General features: G+C 46.1%; 1 long non-coding RNA gene and 1 pseudogene across 1 annotated transcript; one reads left to right on the forward strand and one right to left on the reverse strand.

Moving 5' to 3' along the window:
- Positions 1-1,316: 1,316 nt before the first annotated feature.
- LOC138929388 (uncharacterized) lies at positions 1,317-2,473 on the reverse strand. The gene is made up of 3 exons (XR_011445767.1): positions 2,051-2,473; positions 1,573-1,982; positions 1,317-1,517 (listed from the first exon to the last, which is right to left on the reverse strand). It is a non-coding gene; the product is annotated as an uncharacterized lncRNA (long non-coding RNA).
- Positions 2,474-18,476: 16,003 nt separating this feature from the next.
- Positions 18,477-23,927, forward strand: LOC121501971 (uncharacterized; annotated as a pseudogene).
- Positions 23,928-24,039: the final 112 nt, after the last annotated feature.

Below are 24,039 nucleotides of genomic sequence, written 5' to 3' on the forward strand. Positions count from 1 at the left end.
GTGTCTTTTTGTTTTTATTTTATACTCTGTTCCTTACCACGGGTGGGGGGAAACAAGAGTTAATTATTTTGCTACCTTTTAGCTACAAGTGTTACTTGCTTCGCTTGAAGGAGCTGGCCTCACTCTGAGTCCCTTACCATAGAGGGGGAAAACTGCAGAGTTATCGAAGTAAATTTCTTCGAAGGCTCGATTGACCAAAATGAAAACCCCAAATAAATGAGAAGTCTTCATGTGTTGAGTTTTTGTAAGAAACTGGTTTATTTCATTCCAATCCTAGCTTATATAGCTAACATGAGGATGTACATTTAGATCTTAGTTCTAGACCCACGCATCGGACAGTTCCCGATCGTGGGAAGTATTTAAAGTACGATAAGGGTGCAAACAGTCACCCTGAAAGAACATATCTTAAACAAACCCAGACCGCTCGCAGGAGGTCATATTTCGGGTTACTTGTTACATAGGCTCAAGTGCCGGTTGTATTAATAGATAGATATGGTGCTAGGCCGTGCTCTGCTGCTGGGAGTTTATCGCTAACAGATGCTTCTTATCTAAAACCGTGTTCATGTTTGAACACCCGAGAATGTACCGAAAACGTATTGCTAACGGACACTAAACCGTACAGTGGGCGGCCAAAAAGCGGACTTACCGCAATAGGTTTGCCTAATTGTCGAAACCTGGCCCGAAAACGGATACTGAAACGGGCTAACACTGGGACCCGTGCAAATGCCGCAAATGTCCCGCTAACGGACACTAAAACGCACTGCACGCGTTAAAAATCTTGTCGTCAACGAAATTTCTAGAACTTGATGAACGGTTCTGCTCCTTCCTTTTTTTGTCGCTTGCCTGTTTTTTGTTATTTCGCTGCAAATGAGCGAGAGGCAAATATTATTGCATCATCTTTAAACTCTTTTATACCGTCGCGACTCTTTTCCTTTTGACCGGCGAGTTGTGCGGACGTGAGTGAACAGTTTTTTTACAAGAAACACGTGTTTTCAACGGTAAGTGCTAAATTTAAATTGATTAATATGTACAATCTCTTACTAATGAAATAATATTGACTAGATTTATATTTATTTATGCTGGCGAGACTTAATTTCCGACGAAGTGGCGCGCCAAGGGTCCTGGTTTGGGACAGAGTCCAAAATGTCTGTTTGTGGGGAAGACAACGAATTTGCCACCCTTTAGTTTATAATAAAAAGACGCACGATAGGTATTTTAATATAAGCCGTTTTAATGTGTTTGTTTTATCGGAGCTGCAGACTGAGTGTATAAAAGCTTGTCTTCAGAATNTATATATATGTTTACTAGAGGACCCGGCGAACTTTATCTCGCCCCAACTTCGACTGATTAAAACAAATTAAATTGAGACGTTTTTACTTTGACGTACATGTCCACACAGTACTGTTGAAACAAACGGCGGTATCTTAACAGATGATTGTCAACATCTAGTCGAATCATCAATCGATACGCATAAAAATTCATAGAGTTGACCTTCTTATTCGTTTCTTCTCCTAGAACTTGAATTCAAACTTAGCTGTAGAATCAAAAAGAAGTGATGACTTGTAAACAAACCTGAAGTTAGGTTGACCATCTTTATGTTGAAGTGATACCCATCTTCTCCACGACAGAACATCAACGGGTATTGAAGAGCTTAAAAACAATATCGCGTGATTCAACATTCTCGCCAACAATCACCACTGCGACTTCATTGATAGTGGAAGCATTAAATTGTCTTGCATGGCTACCAATGGGTTTTTTGTCAGCGCTTATAATGATTTTGTGTTCGTCATAATGCATTATATCCAATGCGGTTTTGAACAATCTGACCAATTCATTATGCTCATGGAGAAGATTTTGCACTTGTTCGATAATTTCACGTTTAGTAGCGGTGAATTACCAATGAATTAGATCTGAAGGAATTTAAGGTCTTTGTTTTGTGGTGATAACAAAGCGCCCGCTCTATGGTGAATTTGCCCTTGAATCTGAATGTTGGAATGCAATTTCGAAAAAATGTGAGTTGTTCATTTTGATAATAACGAGATGCCATTACCTTATAACTTGGATTGTAGCCTGATTGATGAAAAACCTCGACTCCAAATGACGTAATTGGAAAGCATCCGTTATATATTTGTGCAAGCTTTAGGAAACTGTTTGATTGGGCTGAATTTCCATATAGTAGCGAATACAATGGCTCTGGTGGATGAGCAAAAACGGGCACTTTAATTTTGCCACCTGCACAGCATAAGCCGGGTGTTTCCAACCGAAACTTCAGTGCATTGCAATGCTGACATACAACAGACAATGAACCAATTACAACGCAGGTAAGATCCTTGTAGGATGTTTCAGGATTGTATGCGAATGCAGCGCGATTCAAGTTTTCATTTGCGGCTCGTCTTTCTCTATTATTTTGTCGGGCTTGAGGTGATCTTTGTGGAGCGCGAAGCTGTGCCATTTGGGCACGTATTGATGCATTTATTTCTGTACGTTCCTCTTGCGTCCGACTATTACGGGAATTCTGAATACTTATTGCATTGCGTAAACGCCGTCCAAGTCTTGATCGTCTAACAGCAGGCATTACTTCCAATTGCTTCGTTAGCTCGATTTTTTTGTTTAAATATTTTTTTACCGAGTTCATTGATACACAATTTCAACGCAGCTATGATCTTTGTAGGGTGTTTCAGAATTTTACATACAACAGTGTGTCCATCTGTTGAGCCGCTAGCGACCTTTCCGGAAGGACTTCCCAAAAATTTCTTATTTAATAGCGACAGACAGGATGGATACTTTTTTCCGTGCTCTGACTGAAAAGCGACAGACAGGATGGATTGACATATTAGTTGGTTGTCAAATCTAATGTCAAATATTATGATTGCGTTCAGAAATTTAACTTAAGATTTATAATTTAACGTTTGTGACAAAACTTAAGATTTATCTTTCGATTTCTATATAGTCTTATTAAAAACAAAAGACAGATTAACAACTGAAGTTAGCTAAAATTAATTTTCTCGAAGCTATATGAAGCTGTGAGACTATGCAATTTTGTCGCGTTCGCGATTCACTTTCACTTTTGTTGAGTTTCGGAACGCGATATTAGATCCTCCAACGCGCATGCGAATTTGAACTTTATACAGCAGTCATGCCCAGCCCATAGCTCTTTGTGCTCGCATTGTTTTTGTAATTGCTCTTTAGCATAGGCAGAGCAATCGCCGTATGCATGCACGGCTCACTCCATAAGCAAAGGAGATTACACAAAAAATTTTGCGTATTCTCTTCATTCTCCACGTCTTCGTTGATCTCGGCAACAACACTTTCATAGGCTTCACCGTTATCTCGCTTGTCCGAATGTAAATTGTTGTTGGATCGCCGAAAAAAGTACATCGCGAAAAATCAGTTGTATTTTGCGTTGCGGGCAAGATGTTTGATATTGCAGAATCTAATTTTTTATTTTGTAAAAATTGCTATGGTGAGCCCCAATGCATTGTTAAAATGTATTTTCATGTATTTTTATTACTTCCGATATCTTAATTTGAATTTACTTTCATTTTTTTCAGTGCAGAAATTTGAAGTAAAAAAAAAAACTTTTGCGTAAATGTATTTGTGTTTTCATTTATATGTATTGGTGCGTTGCTCTGCCATAAGCAACGTTTGGGCACCCCTGTTATACAGCGGTAATAAATTACAAATTGACTCTCCATTTTATTTAGAAAACGTTTGTATGGGAAATAGAAAAATACTGTTTTGAGGATTTTCCCGGCAATTATTCGAATTTTTCTCACCTTTTAAACCTTCCCTAGACCTGCACGAATAATTCAAGACCAAGATAAGATAAATCCGTTCAGCCATTCTCGAGTTTTAGCGAGACTAACGAACAGCAATTGATTTTTATATATATAGATGGGATAACAAATGTAGTTTGGCTGATAGATAACGCGACAGCTTTAGCGAGATAAGAAAAGAGAAAACATAAGAGCGCTGCAGGTGCAGCGGCACACCTATGCGCGCGTGACTAGGTGCCGGCGGTCTGCTCCGAACATACTCCCCCCGTTGGAAGAGGTACGGTTCCAACTATCTCGGAATCGATAGGCAGAGCGGCTAGTTTGCCGACGGCTCTCTTGATAAGACCCGTAGCTGTACGGACCATAGCTACTCTTATGACGCCGTCTCCGCCGGGTATGACGTCCTCGATGCACCCAAGCTGCCATTTCAATGGGGGAATGTTGTCATCCTTCAGCACCACTATGCTTCCAACCTTGATGTTGGACGTTTCGACGCGCCACTTGCTCCTTTCTTGAAGAAGGGACAAATATTCGCTGCTCCATTTTTTCCAGAAGTGTTGTTGCATCTGGGTCACCCGTTGCCATCTGCTGAGGCGGCCTTCGCGAGGAAATTTTGTGAAGCTGGAACCCTTCAGGAAATGCGCAGGCGTTAGCACCTCAAGGCTCTCAGCATTTTCTGAAATTGGACAGAGTGGACGGGAGTTAAGGATGGCAGAAATCTCATAGGCAAGAGTTCTTAGTTCATCGATGGCTAAAACGGATGCACCGACGACTCTATAGAAGTGATATTTGGCTGACTTCACAGCGGCCTCCCATAAACCACTGAAGTGCGGGGCACGCGGAGGGATGAACTTCCAATCGATCCCATCAGCTAAACAGGCCGAAGATATCGATGCCGTGTGTTGCTCGCTCAAGAAAAGCTTCAGCTCGGCAAGCTCGCTCTTTGCACCGACAAAGTTCGTAGCATTGTCACTCCAAATGGTACGCGGACTGCCTCGAAGGCTGATGAATCTCCTCAGCGATGCGATGAAAGAATCCGTCGTGAGATCCTGAACCACTTCCAAATGAGCGGCCTTCGTGGAAAAGCAGACAAAAACAGCGATGTAGCACTTGTGGGGTGCCTTATTTCTGGTCTCTGCTTTGTGATAGAATGGCCCACAATAGTCCACACCTGTTGTATGAAAGGCTGGATTAGGCTGCACTCGATTTGCCGGCAGGCTACCCATGACGTGTTCCCAAGTCACAGGCTTCATTCGGAAACATCGGACGCATTTGTTGATGACGCTGGCGACGAACTTGCGGCCTCCAATCGGCCAGAACCTTTGTCGTAATGCAGCCAGCAACGCCTGTGATCCTGCATGCAAATATTTTCCATGGTAATAAACGATGATTGCCTTGGTGACTGGATGATCCTTGGGCAACAGTATCGGATGCATCGTATCGTAGCCCAAGTTTGCGTTCTGAAGTCTTCCACCAACTCGAAGTAACCCGTCGGATCCGATTATAGGCCTAAGCGAAATCAGCTTGCTTTTCTGGGGACAAGGCTTGCCCTGGTTAAGAAATCCATACTCCTTCGCCAAGTTAACCTGTTGGATGCTCCTCAAAAGAAGTACAGTTCCAGAGTTGATCTCCTCCACCGAGAGATGACCTTTTGACGGCGCACATTTGGCTCTGCAATTTGAAATGAATCGATAAATGTATGCAAATACTCGCTGCAACTTGTCGAAAGAGTTCAGGTATTTGCAGTTTGAAGAACTATCCATGCAAACGGTCCCAATTGGAGTCGCAGAACGGCGCTCTGGAAGATCCTTTACTACANCCAGCAGGGACGGCCAATTCGACGAACTTTGCAGAAGGAATGGAGGCCCATTAGCCCAAAGGGAATGTTCCAACAATTCCCTCGGGGTACATCCTCGCGATACGACGTCCGCCGGGTTTAAGGCTGTAGGAACGTGGTGCCAAGTCATTTCTTTCGTCATCTCCTGAATTTTCGCGATCCTGTTCGATACGAAAACGTTAAACTCCCTCGGAGGTTGCCCAATCCACGCTAACACAATAGACGAGTCCGACCAACAATGAAAGGCGCAATCAAAATCTATGGTTTCCAGTGCGTCATCCCAATCTACGTTCGCACTCCATAGAGATTGCAGAAAGATTTTAGACCTTGTGACAATTGGAGTTATTAGACCCAGCGGATCGTAGAATTTGGCTATTGTTGACAATGCAACCCGCTTGGTGGGTCGTTGATTGGTTGGCAGTTGAGAAAAATTAAATAGGAGTTCATCAGAAAATGGATCCCAGACTAGTCCCAATGCCTTGGCGATATCCGATCCATCATGAAATTTGATTAGCTGCTCCTTGTCGCAGTCAGACTCTCCTTCCAGGGCTGCTGACTCATTCGAACACCATTTGCGGATTGGAAAGTGGCCTCGCGACAGTAGTTCCTTCACCTGACGACGAATTTCTCTCACCTCCTCAACTGAGTCCCCACCAGAGATTAAGTCATCCACATAGAAATCTCTACGAACAATTCTTGCTCCAATAGGAAATGATTCCTCCTCATCGTAAGAGAGCTGATGCATGGCTCTTATAGCCAAGAAGGCAGCAGGCTTAGTTCCATAAGTTACAGTGTTCAATTTAAAAACACTCAACTCATCCGTTGGGTTCTCTCGCCAAACGATGCACTGCAAAAAGTCATCCGGATGCGAAACACGCACGCACCGGTACATCTTGCAGATATCTCCACAAAGGGCAACTTTAACAAGAAAGGAAGCTAACTTCGGCACGCCGAAGTTTGTATACCCTTGCAGATTGGTTTTGATGTTTATATTATAGATATAAATGTTGAAAACACTCACAAAACAGAGTTTCATTACAGTTTACCTGTACTTATTACGTTTACAGTTTGACAGTTACAGTTTTACATTCGCAGCCTTACATTTCTCTACATCTACCGATCGCTCCTATGGCAGCTATATGATATATTTGTCCGATTTTTATGAAATTTATACCAAAATTCTAGAACAATAAAAAAAGCCTATATCTCAGAGCAGATAAAAATACGTTGAAAAACAACGAAGCTATAATTTTTTTCCTATTAATTTTCCGACCGTTCCTATGGCAGCTATATCATATAGTCGTCCAATTTACACAAAATTTTTAGCAAAATTTAGAAATAATATAAAATGGCCATATCTAAAAAATGGTGCAAAAATATTGAAAAACAGCACAGTTATAATTTTTTTTCTAAAAATTTATCGAACATTTGTATGGCAGCTTTATGTTATAGTCGTCCGATCCGGCCCGTTCCGACATATATAGCAGTGAGAGTATATAGAAGACTATATGCAAAGTTTCATTCAGATAGCTTTAAAATTGAGGGACTAGTTTGCGTAGAAACGGACAGACGGACGGACAGACGGACGGACAGACGGACAGACGGACAGACGGACATGTCTAGATCGACTCGGCTGTTGATGCTGATCAAGAATATATATACTTTATAGGGTCGGAAACGTCTCCTTCACTGCGTTGCAAACTTCTGACTGAAATTATAATACCCTGCAAGGGTATAAAAAATCGAAAGCGAAGCAGTATGTTAAAGATTTTCTGCTGAATAGTTGGCCCTGCAAGAAGTAAGTCGTTAAGAGAGCTACCAGAAGTCGTTTTGGCAGATCCATCAAACACGACACGAAGCTTCGTGCTCGTGCTCTCCTGCTTATGCACGCAATGGTGAGGCAAAAAGAGTTGTGGCACCGATGGTTCCTTTTTAACAAGCGACATGTGGCCTAAATCGATATACTCCCTCAAAAATGCTGAATACTGAGCTTCCAGGGCTGGGTTTACATCTAGTTTGGCTTCCAAACTCCTAAACCTACGACGAGCCAAGCAGTAAGAATCACCTAGAGATTCGAATCCTGAAGTAGACAAGAGCCGAACAGAGTATTGACCGTTTCCAAGTCTAGTGCAATTTTGATTGAAAAGTTGCTCGCATCTCAAATCTTCCGGCAATAATGATGGCTTTGACGAAGTGAAGTCCTCAATTTCCCAAAATCGCTTTACTATGGCGGCGAGTGTGTCATCAGGATGATCAGCAGGGTCCTTGACGATGGCTGCTAAAACCGATTTGTGATTTGGCATACTCGATATCCCTCCAGAGACTATCCAACCAAGTTTGGTGTTCTGAAGAGTAGGCAAAGTCCTGTCCAAATGAATTTTTCCCATTGAAATTATCTCGAAAAACAAACCAGCGCCAAGAAAAAGGTCAATTCGTTGCGATTGATTGAAATACGGATCAGCGAGCGAAATGTTCTGCGGAAATCTCCATGCTGTTGCATTAATATTGAAGTGAGGCTGATAATCCGTGATACTGTGAGTCACAACAGCAGCGAATGACGCACGATAGCTGGCATCCCGTGATTGCGCAACAATATCGACTGTCTTATCAGAAATCAGGGAAGATTCTCCTATCCCAGAAATCGAGGTTTGCGATTTTTTATTCTTCAAATTAAGTTGACTAGCTAAGCGAGAAGTTATGAAGTTTAGCTGAGAGGCGGAATCTAAAATTGCTCGGCAAGGCATAAATGCTCCAATTCTATTTCTCAAGTAAATAATTGCAGTCGGAAGCAACACGTAATCAATCGGCATAATATTTGAGGCTTTGGGTGGAGGGCTTGATATGCGATGATCAGGAAGAGGTGATGGTTGAGCACATGACACTAATGCTGATGATGAAGTGGATGGCAGTGGCTGAGAGCTCGAGGATGGATCGATGGATTGATGAGAGATTGATGGAGATGCAAATGAGATGGATGTTGCGGATGGGTCATGGTTCATATGTAACAATGAATGGTGCTTCATGCGACAATATCTGCAGTGCGTCGACTTGCATTGCTGCAAACTATGCCCCTTGCGCAAACAGTTCAAGCAAAGGTGCAACTTCTTTGCTTCTCGATACCGAAGATTCGGACTCAAATTTAAAAATCGAGAACAATTTGGCAAATAGTGATCCCTTGCATCGCAAAATAAACAAATCGGCTGACTTGAGTTAGTGGCAGAAGCAATAAGTGCATTTGGGTTAAATTTGTGCATGCTTTTTCCCACCTGTTGGCCTGGAGTTTGCGTTACCAAGGCTTGATCCAAGTTTTCCATCATCCTGCAACTCTTCTCCAAAAACGACTCCATCGCATCCCAGTTAGACAGCTCGGTGATTGATAAATCCTCTTCCCATTTTTCCCGCGTCCTCTGGTCCAGCTTTCGAGTGACGATGTGTATCAGAAGCCCATCCAAAATCTGATGCGTAGTGGCCAGGGTTCGAATCGCTCGCAAATGTGAATTCATGCAATCACGGAGCTCCCGAAGACCCTTTGCTGATCCCTTCTCGACACCCTTTAAACCGAATATTGCCTGTACGTGTGCCTGAAAATGTAAAACCTTGTTATCAAATCGATTTAGCAGCAAATTCATAGCCTTATGATAATTTGCATTTGAGGGTTCGAGCGAGCGTATGGTCTCCAGAGCCACGCCGCCTAAACTCGACCGCAAATACTGTAATTTCTCAATATCACTTAGCTCATCATCATTTCCGATGACCGTCCGGAACGTCGCCAGAAAATCCGGCCACTCAGCATAGGATCCATGAAAACGAGCAATTTCCAGATTTGGCAAACGAGGCTTCCTAGATCTAAAGGAAAGATCCGGGTGGTTAGGCATTTCAATAGATGTTGAATTGGCAGCGGTTGAAGCCGGCAATTGCGACTTGCGATGAGCAGCTAAGCCTCGGCTTAGTTTCGCCTTTACATCCATGAAAACTCCGGAAAATTCAATCCGATGGTCGCTCGAGATCTCAACGATGTCTCAACGATGTCTGGGCAGCATCAAATGCCTCGTTTAAGGAGTTGATCCAATCCATTCGCGCGAGTAAATCAGCTTCATCAAACTGATTGACCGAATCACCATTTAAATAAAACTTCATCGAGTTTATTTGAGTCAAAATAGAGTCGGCTTTGGCTCGGTAGAAGTCCACGTCACTTGGGGATTCATTTGGTGCCCGAACCGAATTTTCCGTATCAGACATATTTTTTATTCGATCACGAGAAAACAAAATAAAATAAATTAAAATGTCTGACCGCGTCAGAGGCACGAAACACCCTATGCTTTCTACCGCGAAAATGTAGAGGTTACAAGCGTCGCCGAAATGCAACGGAACCTTAAACTTGTTGTTGTTGTTTTTGCCGTTAAGTTGCCTGCTTAGCAACAGCGAATATATGCGAACGAATGTATGTATGTATGTATGGCGGTGGCTATATGTACATATATCTATATGCACTATGCGCTAATAAAAAACGATTCAATTCGATTTACTTTTATGCCAAATTATTTGCACAACACAGTTTTGATTTTTCACAGCGCGAAATGTACAAAAAATCAAACGGCCGGCTGCTCACTGTTTGTATGTATGTTTGTGTGTTTGTGACCGAATGCCCGCAAACGACCGCAAACAAGCGTTTTGTTTAAACGATATTAAACAATTACGAAACCGAAATGCAGACTCCGATAAATATCACGTCGGGGTCACCAAAATGTTTGTGGGGAAGACAACGAATTTGCCACCCTTCAGTTTATAATAAAAAGACGCACGATAGGTATTTTAATATAAGCCGTTTTAATGTGTTTGTTTTATCGGAGCTGCAGACTGAGTGTATAAAAGCTTGGCTTCAGAATATATATATGTTTATGGGATAACAAATGTAGTTTGGCTGATAGATAACGCGACAGCTTTAGCGAGATAAGAAAAGAGAAAACATAAGAGCGCTGCAGGTGCAGCGGCACACCTATGCGCGCGTGACTAGGTGCCGGCGGTCTGCTCCGAACAATGTCCATTCGAGAGATGCTTATTACGTCATCCGTCAAAGGTATGTATATTTTTCGTATATTTTTTAATACGTATATACTTATAATAATTAATATTTTTACAGCCGCTTTTATAAACAAATTTGCGTTGGAGGATGCAAGCAGACACAAAAGCAGAATGCACAGGACGGTTTGTATTAGTATTATTAGTTTTAAGGTGTGAGGAGGCCTCAGAACCATGGGCAGTTTTGTAGTGTGTAAGACAATTTCCAGTTTTGTAGTATTTAAGTTCATTTCCATTATGTAGTATTTAAGCTCATTTCTCCTTAGCACGTAAGAACATCTACATTTAGTATTAAAACATTAGGACGTAAGCAACCAGAATACTAAGACCCACGAAGGGCACACTAGTTAGGGATTTAGTAGTAGGGACTAGGTTTAATAGAAACGCGCTCGAGATTTAAGAGAAAAACAACAAAACACACGAGCGGCCACGAACAGCCGAAGGAAACAACGAGCAGCCGAGAGCGGCCGAACCTACACACGAGCATCCGAAGCCGGCAGCCGACCGAGCCGAAGGACGGCCAGCCGAACCGTCTTCGGCAAACACCCGAAGGCAAGGCCCGATCAGCCGAAGCATGGCGTCGGGACACACGACAGGGCCCGAGTAGCAGATCGGCGGCCATGAGACCAGCCGAAGTTCACCCGAGCTCACCCGAAGCTTCCCGGAGTCGGGAGTAAAACGACGCCACCGATCGCCGACGGCCTATAAAAGGGCCTCGGCAAGCCGAGCCCGGTCTCTTCTCTCGGAATACCAGCAACAGACCAGACGTGCCACGGAGCTAACAGGAATACCATTGGAATAAAACCACGCCGCCGGCCACGTGCCCAAAATGGAGTTGGAGTAAACTACTGGTGAGCTGGCCAAGGGCCAACCCCTGCGGGGGAGAACTCGGAGTGCGATAGGGAACAGCTAGGTTTAGGGAACAGCTAGGTTTGCCAACATTGTAAAATAAACTCATATAAACGAACCCAACGGCGGAATATTATTTACCCTCTTGGCGCCCCATGATTTCTGGAGAGCAAGGGCCACCGGCACATGGCCAGCGTGGTCGGCAACCCTTCGCTTCTCCTTCCTTAGAGGAGGGGCCGGTACCCCGGCATGCGGGATCGGCCTTCTTCCTGGTTAGGCATCCACATTCTCTTTGCCAAGGCGGCGAAGCGGTACTCGGCCTGCGGGATCGACTCGCCGTTTCGACATCCCATCGGGAACCCAGGGCGGCCGGCACATGACACTGCGTGGCCGGCAGCCCTCATTTCGGGCCGCTCATTCGGAGATCAGGGAACACCGGTACCCCGGCTTTGCGGGATCGGTCCGACTTCGGAAGATGCACCTTCGTCTCGTATCTGGCAATCGGACTACGGCTTGCGGAGCCGGTTGCCCGGATTTCGGGAGTTTGCGTGACCATCGCCGGCCCCTTTTCGCACCCAAATAAACATACCGGCCTTCGGGCCCGTCCTTTCTCCTGCCTGTCTCCGTACAATTATAAATATTTTCTGTAGAGGACTCCTGGGCCGACTGAGTCATTATCCTGGCCATAGCATCCTTACAGAAAGGCGCCCGAGCAGGGACCAGGCAGGATAATTCAAGGATAATTCCATCTAACGTGGCTTAAAGCACCACCAGAAAAAAATTCAGGTCGAAAGGTCGAGGTTAGGGTCGAAAACGTAGGAAAGAGCACTTCTGTTGCTAGGCCGCATAGACCGAAGCGGGAAGAGTAGAAGGGAAGCATAGGAAAAAAAAAATGAGCGAGAATTTATCAGTCGACCATCGAGATCAGTCGATCACTCAAAGACCCTTGAGGTATCCTTGGAGTCGAGTGGGGGTCCTGGCGTATGTCCTTGAAGGATCCCTGGAGTATCCTTTTGGTATGTCCTGGCAGGATGCTGGCGTTGTCCTTTGCTATGTCCTTGCAGGATGCTGGCATTGTCCTTCGCTATGTCCTTGCCACGATCGGTGGCGTCGTTTTACTCCCGACTCCGGGAAGCTTCGGGTGAGCTTCGGGTGAGCTTCGGCTGGTGTCATGGCCGCCGATCTGCTACTCGGGCCCTGTCGTGTGTGCCGACGCCATGCTTCGGCTGATCGGCCCTTGCTTTCGGGTATTTGCCGAAGACGGTTCGGGTAGCCGTCCTTCGGCTCGGTTGGCTGCCGGCTTCGGCTGCTCGTGTGTATGTTCGGCCGTTCTCGGCCGCTCGTTGTTTCCTTCGGCTGTTCGTGGCCGCTCGTGTGTGTGTTCGGCCGCTCGTCGTCTCTTCGTTGTTTTTTTCTCTTAAATCTCGAGCGCGTTTTCTCTTAACCTTAGTCCCTACTATTAAATCCCTAATTAGTGTGCCCTTCGTGGGTCTTAGTATTCGTCGCTTACGTCCTAATGTTTAATACTAAATGTAGATGTTCTTACGTGCTAAGGAGAAATGAGCTTAAGTACTACATAATTGAAATGAACTTAAATACTACAAAACTGGAAATTATCTTACACACTACAAAACTGCCCCTGGTTCTGAGGCCTCCTCACACCTTAAAACTAATAATACTAATACAAACCGTCCTGTGCATTCTGCTTTTGTGTCTGCTTGCATCCTCCAACGCAAATTTGTTTATAAAAGCGGCTGTAAAAATATTAATTATTATAAGTATATACGTATTAAAAAATATACGAAAAATATACATACCTTTGACGGATGACGTAATAAGCATCTCTCGAATGGACATTTTGGACTCTGTCCCAAACCAGGACCCTTGGCGCGCCACTTCGTCGGAAATTAAGTCTCGCCAGCATAAATAAATATAAATCTAGTCAATATTAGTTCATTAGTAAGAGATTGTACATATTAATCAATTTAAATTTAGCACTTACCGTTGAAAACACGTGTTTCTTGTAAAAAAACTGTTCACTCACGTCCGCACAACTCGCCGGTCAAAAGGAAAAGTGTCGCGACGGTATAAAAGAGTTTAAAGATGATGCAATAATATTTGCCTCTCGCTCATTTGCAGCGAAATAACAAAAAACAGGCAAGCGACAAAAAAAGGAAGGAGAAGAACCGTTCATCAAGTTCTAGAAATTTCGTTGACGACAAGATTTTTAACGCGTGCAGTGCGTTTTAGTGTCCGTTAGCGGGACATTTGCGGCATTTGCACGGGTCCCAGTGTTAGCCCGTTTCAGTATCCGTTTTCGGGTCAGGTTTAGACAATTTGGCAAACCTATTGCGGTAAGTCCGCTTTTTGGCCGCCCACTGTACGGTTTAGTGTCCGTTAGCAATACGTTTTCGGTACATTCTCGGGGAACGCCACAGTTTTGCTTTTCGTCCGTTTGCGCGTCCGTTTTTGAGCATTCCCCGAACCTAATGCGGAAACTCCGATTCTTTGTTCGCATTTAATATTTTTAGCGGACATTTCTCGGATCCATCCGCACTGAGACCGCTCTTTGTCTGCTGGGTAAGTATACTCGTACCATTGACAGCTGTTGTTAGAAAGAGATGACAAGAGCTGAGAGAGCTTCTACGGACCGATCTGCTAAGAGAAGTTCGAAGTTAAGAGAGACGCCAATAACTGAGATGACCGCTGCGAGGAGAGGGGAGGCAGCTACATTAAATTAAATTTTTCTTGACGCGTTAATTATTTAAACTAGGTATATCTTTACGATTTTAATAATTTAAAAAATATCTTCCTTTTTTGTTGCTGACAAAATGTAACTAAGTAATTATTGTTTTTGATATCATGAAAATGTATGTAACATTTGTTTGCGCCATGCCTAAGTCGTATTGATATTCGCTTTCTTGGCAGCACGGTCTTATACCAAATCAAACCAAATATTTTTGTGCAAATACTGAAAATACTTTTTGTTATTTAGTTTTGAAAGTTAGTATTAATTCTCAAATGCCATACATGTTTGTATAAGTTGCTATACTGAGTAATCAGACAAACAATAAAGGACTCGCTCAGTGAGATTATTTGCCATTAAAAACAAACAATAAAGTACTCGCTCAGCGAGATTATTTGCCATTAAAAAACGAGATTATTTGCCATTAAAAAAGCGAGATTATTTGCCATTAACTCGCTTAGCAAGATTATTTGCCATTAAAAAAATATATATATATGTCGGAGATAACCGTTATTTAATTTAACCGTAGTCGAGCAGCGAGTTCTGTCCGCCTGCGCACTCAAAACGTATCTGTCCTCACGTCACTTTTCCTTTAGCCTTTTCACATTTTCTTACTTTTCACTCAAACGTCAATCCTAGACAATCTCTAGCTGTCTCTTTCACTCTTTCCTATTGTTGCGACCGACGAACAGACCTCACTCAGTAACAGACAGTCTACTGTCCTTTTCCTGTTACCGACTCAACTGTCATTGCGCCTGCGCGCCAGCGACACCTACAGACTACCAATACCTGAGCATGCCGAATAATTCTGTTGCCATAGCAACAAGCTTTCCAAATTTGCACTTAGCAACCAACTCGCCGACACGGCCATCCTGACATTTCACGCGTCCTCGCGTGACGTGTCTTCTAATAGCTCTAAACATAACTGTCATTTTCATTTATCATTCTCTCATGTTTCTCTCTTTGGTCTCAACTTAACATTTCATTTTATCTGTTTTATTCATGTCAAATAAGCTTTACTTTTATTTCTTCTCGCCACTTCATTCTCTTCTCGTACCAAATCTGTATCTTCTTTCTCTACTCGTACCACAACTCTTACTCAACATCTCTTCATCAATTTATACAGGCTCTTGCTGCACACTTTGCAACGCTCACACGCACCTCTTGCGTCATGGTCTCTCTGGACCCTCATAGCCTTATAAATGATTCCACCAACGAGTGCCTCAGTCGGCGATCTCTCGCTTACACTTCTAGTGTCTTCAAATGTTAGTTTGGCGGGATAACCTTTCGAACCTAAAGAGTACAAGCTCTCTTCATATTTCAAAAGGCTCCGCTTCACATAGGAATAAAGTAGGCCCTGTTTCATGTGATCCGACACGGCCTTCCTGACAAATCACACGTCCTCGTGTGTTAACTTTAAATCACAGTATTCTCGTTACTCGTACTCGTTACATGTTATTGTCAACAAACATTTCATCATTTCATTAATTTTCTAAACATAAGTATTGAGGCATTTAGACAAAATAAGCATCTTGGTTTCATGATAACATGATAACATAACAAATTACATCTTCATTTTAATCATAATTTACAATTCAGACTTCTCTAATTACATAGCTTTATCAACTGGTGTATTTCCTTTTACCCCCACATACTGCCCCCCGCCATAACAATTCCTTCTGTTATGGTGCGGTCTCCACTGACCCCCGCCATAACAATTCCTTCTGTTATGGTGCGGTCTCCACTGACCCCCGCCATAACAATTCCTTCTGTTATGATGCGGTCATTATATCCGCTCTTGGGATTCCACGGCATCAACCGTGCCATCCATATCATCATTCCCCACATGGGAATCAGACGCATCTCCACTTGAGTCGTCTAAATCTTTATCAACGTCAATGCTTATTTGTCTATTTGGCAATGCCCTCAAAAACTCATGCGCATACTTATAAGTTCTTTTGCTTGTTAAGGATTTTAACATGTACCGATCTTCATCTTTGTTCACGCCAGGGGGCCCTGTTCCCCCTCTGGCCGCCGAGCGTCTGAGCGTCCAAAAGCTCAAGCGCTCCCAGCGTAGCAACGCTCGCCCGCTCTCGCCCTCTTGCTCTCCCGCGCTCGCTCTCCCGCAGCGCTGAGCGCTTTCGCACTCTCGAGCGCGGGCCTCGGGTGCATTCCGAACACCATGCTCACTGCAGCCAGCTTCTCTGGCCTCTTTTTTCTATGCTTAGTTTTTAGTTTCATGTATGCAGCCGAATAAAGCTGATCGTCATCGAGTGAATTGCATCAACGACGCCCCCGACTTTTTCTTCTCTCCTGGGTTTTTTTCTGGTCTCTGCGCCGGTGGAATTTACTCTTCAAGGATCTTCAGTGGAAGGATCGCCCCCCTCCTAAACATTGGTCCTTCGAGCCGGATACGGATATCCTTCCGCAACACAGCCAGCAGTTCCGGTGATTTTTCCGCTTAAGATAAGTACGAGCCTCCTCTGTCTCCCTCTCTCTGCCGGTCTTCAGCAGTGGTCCGAACATTCAATTTCGTTCACACTGCTGCAAGATAATTTTTCCTTTTTTTGCGTCAACTCCAGATCCGAGTTTTTTCCGACACAACGGCAGTCTGAGGAAAATTCCATTTATTCCGAATTTTTTCTCCCGTCAATTTTTTCCAATCCGTCTCCGTTTTGTGTGATCGCCATATTGCCTGCCGTTTTCTTTTGTGCCTTTCGCTTCTCCGCTCCACTCGCCAACGGCCAAGGCATATGTACATCAACATACATACAGACATACGTGTGATAATTTCTGCATATACTTTTTCGCGCAAGTCCGTCTCCGCCGAAATACAGTGAAATTGTGTGGTGAAAATAAATAAATCAAATTAAATAAATAAAACAAAAAGGCTCAATTAATATACGCCGGTGTCAACATATATATTTTTTGTTGTGTGCCATTTGGTTTTTTTGTTTTCTCCACGCAAGGTTCACAGGCCTTCACAGATTTATATGCCAAATTCCAAAAATACAGTCCACTCTTCGTGTTCCCACTGTACCATAAGTCGAAACATCCAACACATACCCCCACACAAATCCGCTCTGCTTGTCCATATATAACTATTTTCTGCCTCAACTATATATTTTTTGTTGTACGCCGCCGCAGTGCCGTTAGCGGGGTTCCACTGTGCAAATACATCCAACCACATAAATACATATATCATTATATTTTCTGCCCGCCCATATAGGAATTAAATTACAATAAAACCAACAAACGAAAATAACCAAGATTCGAAATTCAAGTGCAAGTGTTTATTTCTCCAAATCCGCACAACCGCCACAGCAGACGTTTTTTGTTGTTGTTTTTTTTTTCTTTGCGTTCCGCTTTGTTCTCGCTTCCTGAACTCTTCGCTCATACGGTGTTTTGCCGACGGCAAAACCAAACTTCGCTTTACGGTTAGTTTCGGATTCCCGCGCTGACCGCCGCATCAGCCGCGCTGGTGTTGTTGTTGTTTTCGGTTTTCGGTGCCTTTATCTCTCGTAAGCGCCCCGCTTACGCACTGCTTTGCCGACGGCATAATACAGTGAGGTTTCCAAGTCAACGCCAAGGGTCATTCCTTTTTAATTCCGCCTTTTCAGCGCCGTCGTAGTTACGTGCAGTTAATTAAATACTTCACGCTAATTATTTCCAACACAAAAAAAATTAATCTTTTTTGTTCCGAGCCAGCGCCAAGGGTTATATTTTTTTAAGTCAGCCTTTTCGGTGCCGCGGCAACTACGTGTCAATAATCAAATACTTCACGTTAAATTATTTCCAACATTGAAATTAATTTTTGTCTCTCTTTATTACGGAGTAAAATTAATAAAGAAAGTTTCCAATTCTACATACGAGCTCCACGCCCGAACCACGGAATATACATATACATATAAATATACAATTGGCTCCTAAAATCCAAAGCCCGGGTCCGACATTCGGCACTAATTCGGCCAGCAGTAGCAATCGCTGCAATCGCTTCCCATCCATCGTTTGTGGTTCGTTGCCGAACTTTTCCGCTGAGAAATTTCTTTTCGCTTGCCGTCGACATTTTTTCTTGTCACTGGTGCTGTCCACTGGCTTTCCGCGAACCAGAGTTGAGTCGTCTTTCCTTCGCAATCCGTGTGGATTTCCTGCGGCGACCAACTGAGTCACGACCCATTCGATTTCAAGAATGCCCACGGGAGACGAGGAACAGACTCCTTTGATTCCAGCAATTACTCTGGAAGGGTCCCAGTCCGGATCCCCGCGGCCGGATCAATTAAAGCCAAAGGCGGCCACTGCCACTCCAAGGGCAAAAAGTCAAGAGGCCCTTGACACTGCCCCCAGTACCTCATCCAGATCTACGCGATCCGGGTCCAAGATGGCTCAAAAGGCGATAGATATCGCCCTCAAAAAATTCATTGCCGCAACAGACCGTGTTACCCAATTCGAGGCTAACCTGCACACTCCGGCTGCCCCTGACACGGACAGATTGCCCCCTGGCATGTGCCAAATCCATCGGGACCAAATTAGGGCCCTGTGGGAAAAGGTGGAGAAAAGCTATGAAAGCTGCTCCGACCTCCTTGCCGAAGCCGACGATCCTCCGACCATTGCATCAGAGCTAGAATCGAAGTATAGCTACTGCTATTCTGTGTTTTCGAAGTGTGTGTTTCAGCTGCAGGGCGTAATTGACAGGGCCGCCTTCCAACCCACACAGGCTTCCGCCAGTAGTCAACCACCCCCTTCTACGGGTTGTCGTCTGCCACCAGTGGACACAGAAGTCTTCACTGGGGACTATATTCGGTGGCCAACGTTTCGAGACCTTTTTACTGCGATCTACATCCAGAATTCGCGCCTCACACCGGTGGAAAAGCTGTTCCACCTGCTGTCAAAGACAAGTGGCGATGCCCATGCCATTGTGTCGAAGGCTCCTCTCACAAACGAAGGGTTCATCTCCGCATGGCAGACTCTCACCGAACGTTTCGAAAATCGGCGGTTGCTCGTCAACAGCCAGTTGAAAATCCTTTTCAACCTTCCGGCAGTCCCCCAAGAGTCAGGAGCAGCTCTGAAAGAGCTGCAAGGCACCATCCAGGGTTGCCTAACCGCCTTATCGATGTCCTCAATCCAAGTCGAAACCTGGGATTGTCTCCTGGTATACATGGTTTCCGTAAAACTCCCCAAAACCACACTGTCCATGTGGGAGCAATCCGTCCACAACAAGGCCGAAATTCCGACCTGGAACGAGCTGAACTCGTTTTTGACTGAGCGTCACCGCACTCTAGAGGCTATCGACGATATCAGACCTAGCAGTTCGGGGCAGGTTCCCCCCCGATCGACCCCTGCAAGCGCCCCTGCGCGCCGGCTCAACTCGTATGAGGCCCGAGTGACTCCAGCCCCAAGAGGGTGCGATCTTTGCGCCAGGGAAAACCACCCTATTCGGGTATGTCCGCGCTTCCTGGAAATGGATGTGAATGGTCGCTCCGACTACATCAAGCGGAAGCAGCTTTGTCTGAATTGTTTCGCACGAGGGCACCAGCAGCGGGACTGTACAAGTGCCCATAGCTGTTTCACATGTCACAGCCGTCACCACACCCTCCTGCATCGTGGCAATCCATTCGCGACCGCTCCGACTCCGTCTGCGCCAGCGAGGCCGCGGCCCGCGGATTCCCCAAGAAACGCGAGCACTTCAGAAGATCACCCTGACGTACAAGTGTGCTTCGCTTCCGGCCCAAAGGCCGTCCTGTTGGGTACCGCTCTCGTCGACATTTGCCATCTGGGGTGCACTTTCCAAGCGCGTGCCTTGATTGACTCTGGTTCCGAGGCGACATTTATTACTGAGAGGCTATTCAACCTCGTGAAACTGCCATTCAAGACCATTCAAGCCCAAGTCTCCGGCCTTAACCAAACCATTGCTGCTCAGTCTACGAAATTCTGCCATTTCTCCATTCGAGCGCCTTCCAGACCCGGACTGCAGTTGGAAACGGCAGCGTACGTCCTTCCGCAGTTGGCCGGGAGTCTGCCTTCGTACCCCGTCCCACCAGACTTTCTGAAGGGGCTTCCTGACATACCTCTTGCGGACCCCAAGTTCTTTGAGAGCTCCCAAATCGATGTCTTGATAGGAGCCGACATTCTTCCGTCAGTCCTCCTAGGCAACTCCAAAGCGAATATTTGTGGTTCTCTGTTCGGCCAGGAAACCATTTTTGGATGGGTGTTGACCGGTCCCATATCTCCGAATGCCCCCCGAAATGTGTCCGCCTTCTCCACACGAGTCACCTGCGGCTCCGACGACTCGCTGGACCAGCTCCTCACCAAATTTTGGGAAGTCGAGGAAGGGCCCTCACAGATCGTCTCCGAGTCTGATTCTGTCTGTGAACGCAATTTTGTCCGAACTACCCGCAGGGACAGTTGTGGCAAGTACGTTGTGACGCTCCCCTTGCGCGACCCTGAGCATGGTGGTTCCGAGCTCTCATCTTCAAGATCCTTCGCTCTGGCTCAGTTTCTGCGTAACGAACAGCGCCTAAAAAGGGATCCTCCCCTCAAGGCCCGATACGACTCGGTAATCCAAGAATACCTCGACTTAGGCCACATGGCCGAAGTTTCTCCAAAAAGCCGTTCCGCTACGTATTACCTTCCGCATCATGCAGTTCTCAAGCCCGAAAGCACAACCACTAAGGTGCGGGTGGTTTTCAACGCCTCTAGCCCGTCCGCAAACGGGACAAGCCTTAACGACATTCTCTACGCGGGCCCGGTCTTACAGTCCGACCTCACAATTCAAATCTTAAAGTGGCGATACTTTAGGTTCGTTTTCAATGCCGACATCGAGAAGATGTATCGACAGATTTGGGTAGACCCCAACCATACACCGTTTCAGCGCATTCTATTTCGCAATCCCGAGGGGGAAATCCGTGACTACGAATTGAAAACGGTCACCTTCGGAGTCAACTGTGCCCCTTTCTTAGCGATCCGAGTCCTGCAACAGCTCGCCGACGACGAAGAGTCGAGGTATCCGCAGGCCAGTCGGATCATTCGACAGTTTATGTACGTCGACGATGTCCTCGCGGGGGCCGACTCCAGAACTGAGGCGCAGGTGGCTATCCGAGAGCTCCAGGGTGCCCTGAGTTCGGCGGGATTCCCACTCAGAAAATGGACCTCCAATGATAGGGCGATTTTGGCCAACATCCCGAGTGACCATCTCCTTCACTCCGATTTTCTGGAACTCGACTCTGAGAGCACGGCTAAAACTCTCGGCGTGCGGTGGAAAGCGACGTCCGACGAGTTTTTCTTCATTCCGCCAAAATTGGTCTCGGAATCGTCATTCACCAAGCGTCAGGTCCTATCTCAAATTGCCAAACTTTTTGATCCGGCAGGCTGGCTAGCCCCCTTCGTTGTCCGGGCAAAGATGTTCATGCAGGACATTTGGCTCCAGGATCTAGGGTGGGACGATACTCTTCCTCAAGATTTTTATCAAAGATGGATTGACTTCCTGGAAAATTACTCCGCACTTGACAATATTCGTATTCCCCGATGGGTCACGTTCCGACCGCATTTGAACATCGAGCATCATGGATTCTGCGACGCATCCCAGAAGGCGTACGGTGCCGCCATTTACGTCCGGGTGGAGGTTGGGTCCACGGTAGAGGTGACCTTACTGACGGCAAGGACGCGTGTGGCCCCCGTAAAAACGTTGTCGCTTCCGCGGCTCGAATTGTGCGGAGCCTTGCTCTTGTCCGAGATGGCTGCCGCCATCCTTCCGAAGATGCCCGGGCCTGCGTCCGCCTTGCACTGTTGGACGGACTCTACAATTGTTCTCGCCTGGTTGCATAAGCCGGCGTGTCACTGGACGACGTTCGTGGCAAATCGCGTGACCAAGATCACCCAGTTTACCGAAGTGGAGAAGTGGGCACATGTGCGCTCCGAGCACAACCCGGCAGACCTCGCCAGCCGGGGAGTAGCGCTCCAAGACCTCGCGGACAGCCAACTGTGGTGGCATGGGCCGGCCTGGTTACGAAGGCCCCGAAGCGAGTGGCCCATGCAAGGCGATGTCTCCCCTGTAACTGACCTCGAGCAGCGAGCAGTCAAAGTCCATGTAGCGAAGGTTCCTCCTGAAGACATTCTTGAACGTTTTTCCACACTCAATAAGGCGTTGCGAGTTCTCGCCTACGTCCATCGCTTCATTCAGCGCTCACGGAAGCTCCTGTCGTCGGTGGAGGATCACTTGACGGCTTCTGAAATCGTGTCAGCTGAGCGACTTCTTATTTCCGTGACGCAACGCAGGCACTTCGTCCTTGAGATGGGCTGTTTAAGCCAAAAGCGACCAATTCCAACCTCCAGTCTGGTTCAAAATTTGAACCCGTTCTTTGATTCGAATGGGCTCATGAGAGCATGCGGCCGGGTCACAGCTTCCGAGCTTCTCCAATACGATGAACGACATCCCATTATCCTCCCATACGATTGCCATCTGTCTCGACTCATCGTCCAGTTTACGCATCGAATAACGCTGCACGGCGGCAATCAGCTAATGATCCGTCTGATCCGTTCCAAGTTCTGGATCCCGAGGGTGAGGAAATTGGTTAAGTCGGTCATATATTCGTGCAAGGTCTGCGTCATCCACAAGAGGAAGTTGCAAACGCAACTCATGGGAGACTTGCCAAAGGAACGGACCTCCTTCTCGCGTCCTTTCACATATACCGGCATGGACTACGCCGGTCCCTTCGACATCAAAAATTATACGGGACGAGCCTGTCTCATCACCAAGGGGTATGTGTTGGTGTTCGTTTGCTTCTCGACTAAGGCCATTCACTTAGAGCCTACGTCCGACCTTACTACGGAAAAGTTTCTTGCCGCTTTCGCCCGTTTCGTGTCTCGAAGAGGATGTCCTCGTCAAGTGCAGTCGGATAACGGAAAGACTTTCGTAGGGGCGGCTGCCCAACTCTCCCGAGACTTTCTCCACGCTCTCAAAGAGGCTGTGACGGGGGCCTATAGTCACCATCAGCTGCTCTGGCAGTTCATTCCTCCGGGAGCACCCCACATGGGAGGCTTGTGGGAAGCAGGCGTAAAAAGCTTCAAAACCTTGTTCTACAAGTCTACGGCCACGCGAAAGTACACATTTGAAGAGCTTGCCACCCTTCTGGCTAGAATCGAAGCGTGCCTGAATTCGCGTCCGCTCGCTCCAATGTCCGAAGACCCCGCCGACTTGTTGGCGCTTACGCCTGGGCACTTTCTGGTTGGAGGCCCTCTCCTCGCCGTGGTTGAACCCGAGATCAAGGGGGTCACCACATCCATTATAAATCGCTGGCAACATCTGAAGGCTCTCCATCAACACTTTCGTCTGCGATGGAAGGAGGAGTACCTCAAGGAACTCCATAAGCGGAACAAGTGGCGAGCTCCCACAAGAAATCTCCGTGCCGGGGATATGGTAGTCGTCAAGGAAGATAACCTTCCGTCCAACGAGTGGCGATTAGGCAGAGTTGACGCGGTGTTTCCAGGAGTCGATGGCCATGTCCGTGTGGTCGACATCCGCACCGCGCGAGGACTCATCAAGCGTCCCATTGCGAAGGTCGTCCTGCTTCCGATGGAGGAGGATCGCCTGCCCGCAGTAACCAACCGCCCCTCCACTCCATTAATCCACCGATCCGTTCCGTAGTTTCAATGTCTTGTTCCAATTCGTAGCTCCAATTCGTAGTCCTTACCAGTACTGATTAATTCTTTTTGTTTTTCTTCTCCATGTGTTATATTCCTCCAGTCAAGTGACGCAC

The sequence above is a fragment of the Drosophila kikkawai genome, unplaced genomic scaffold (genome assembly GCF_030179895.1).
Source record: "Drosophila kikkawai strain 14028-0561.14 unplaced genomic scaffold, DkikHiC1v2 scaffold_180, whole genome shotgun sequence".
Taxonomy (NCBI): Eukaryota; Metazoa; Arthropoda; class Insecta; order Diptera; family Drosophilidae; genus Drosophila; species Drosophila kikkawai.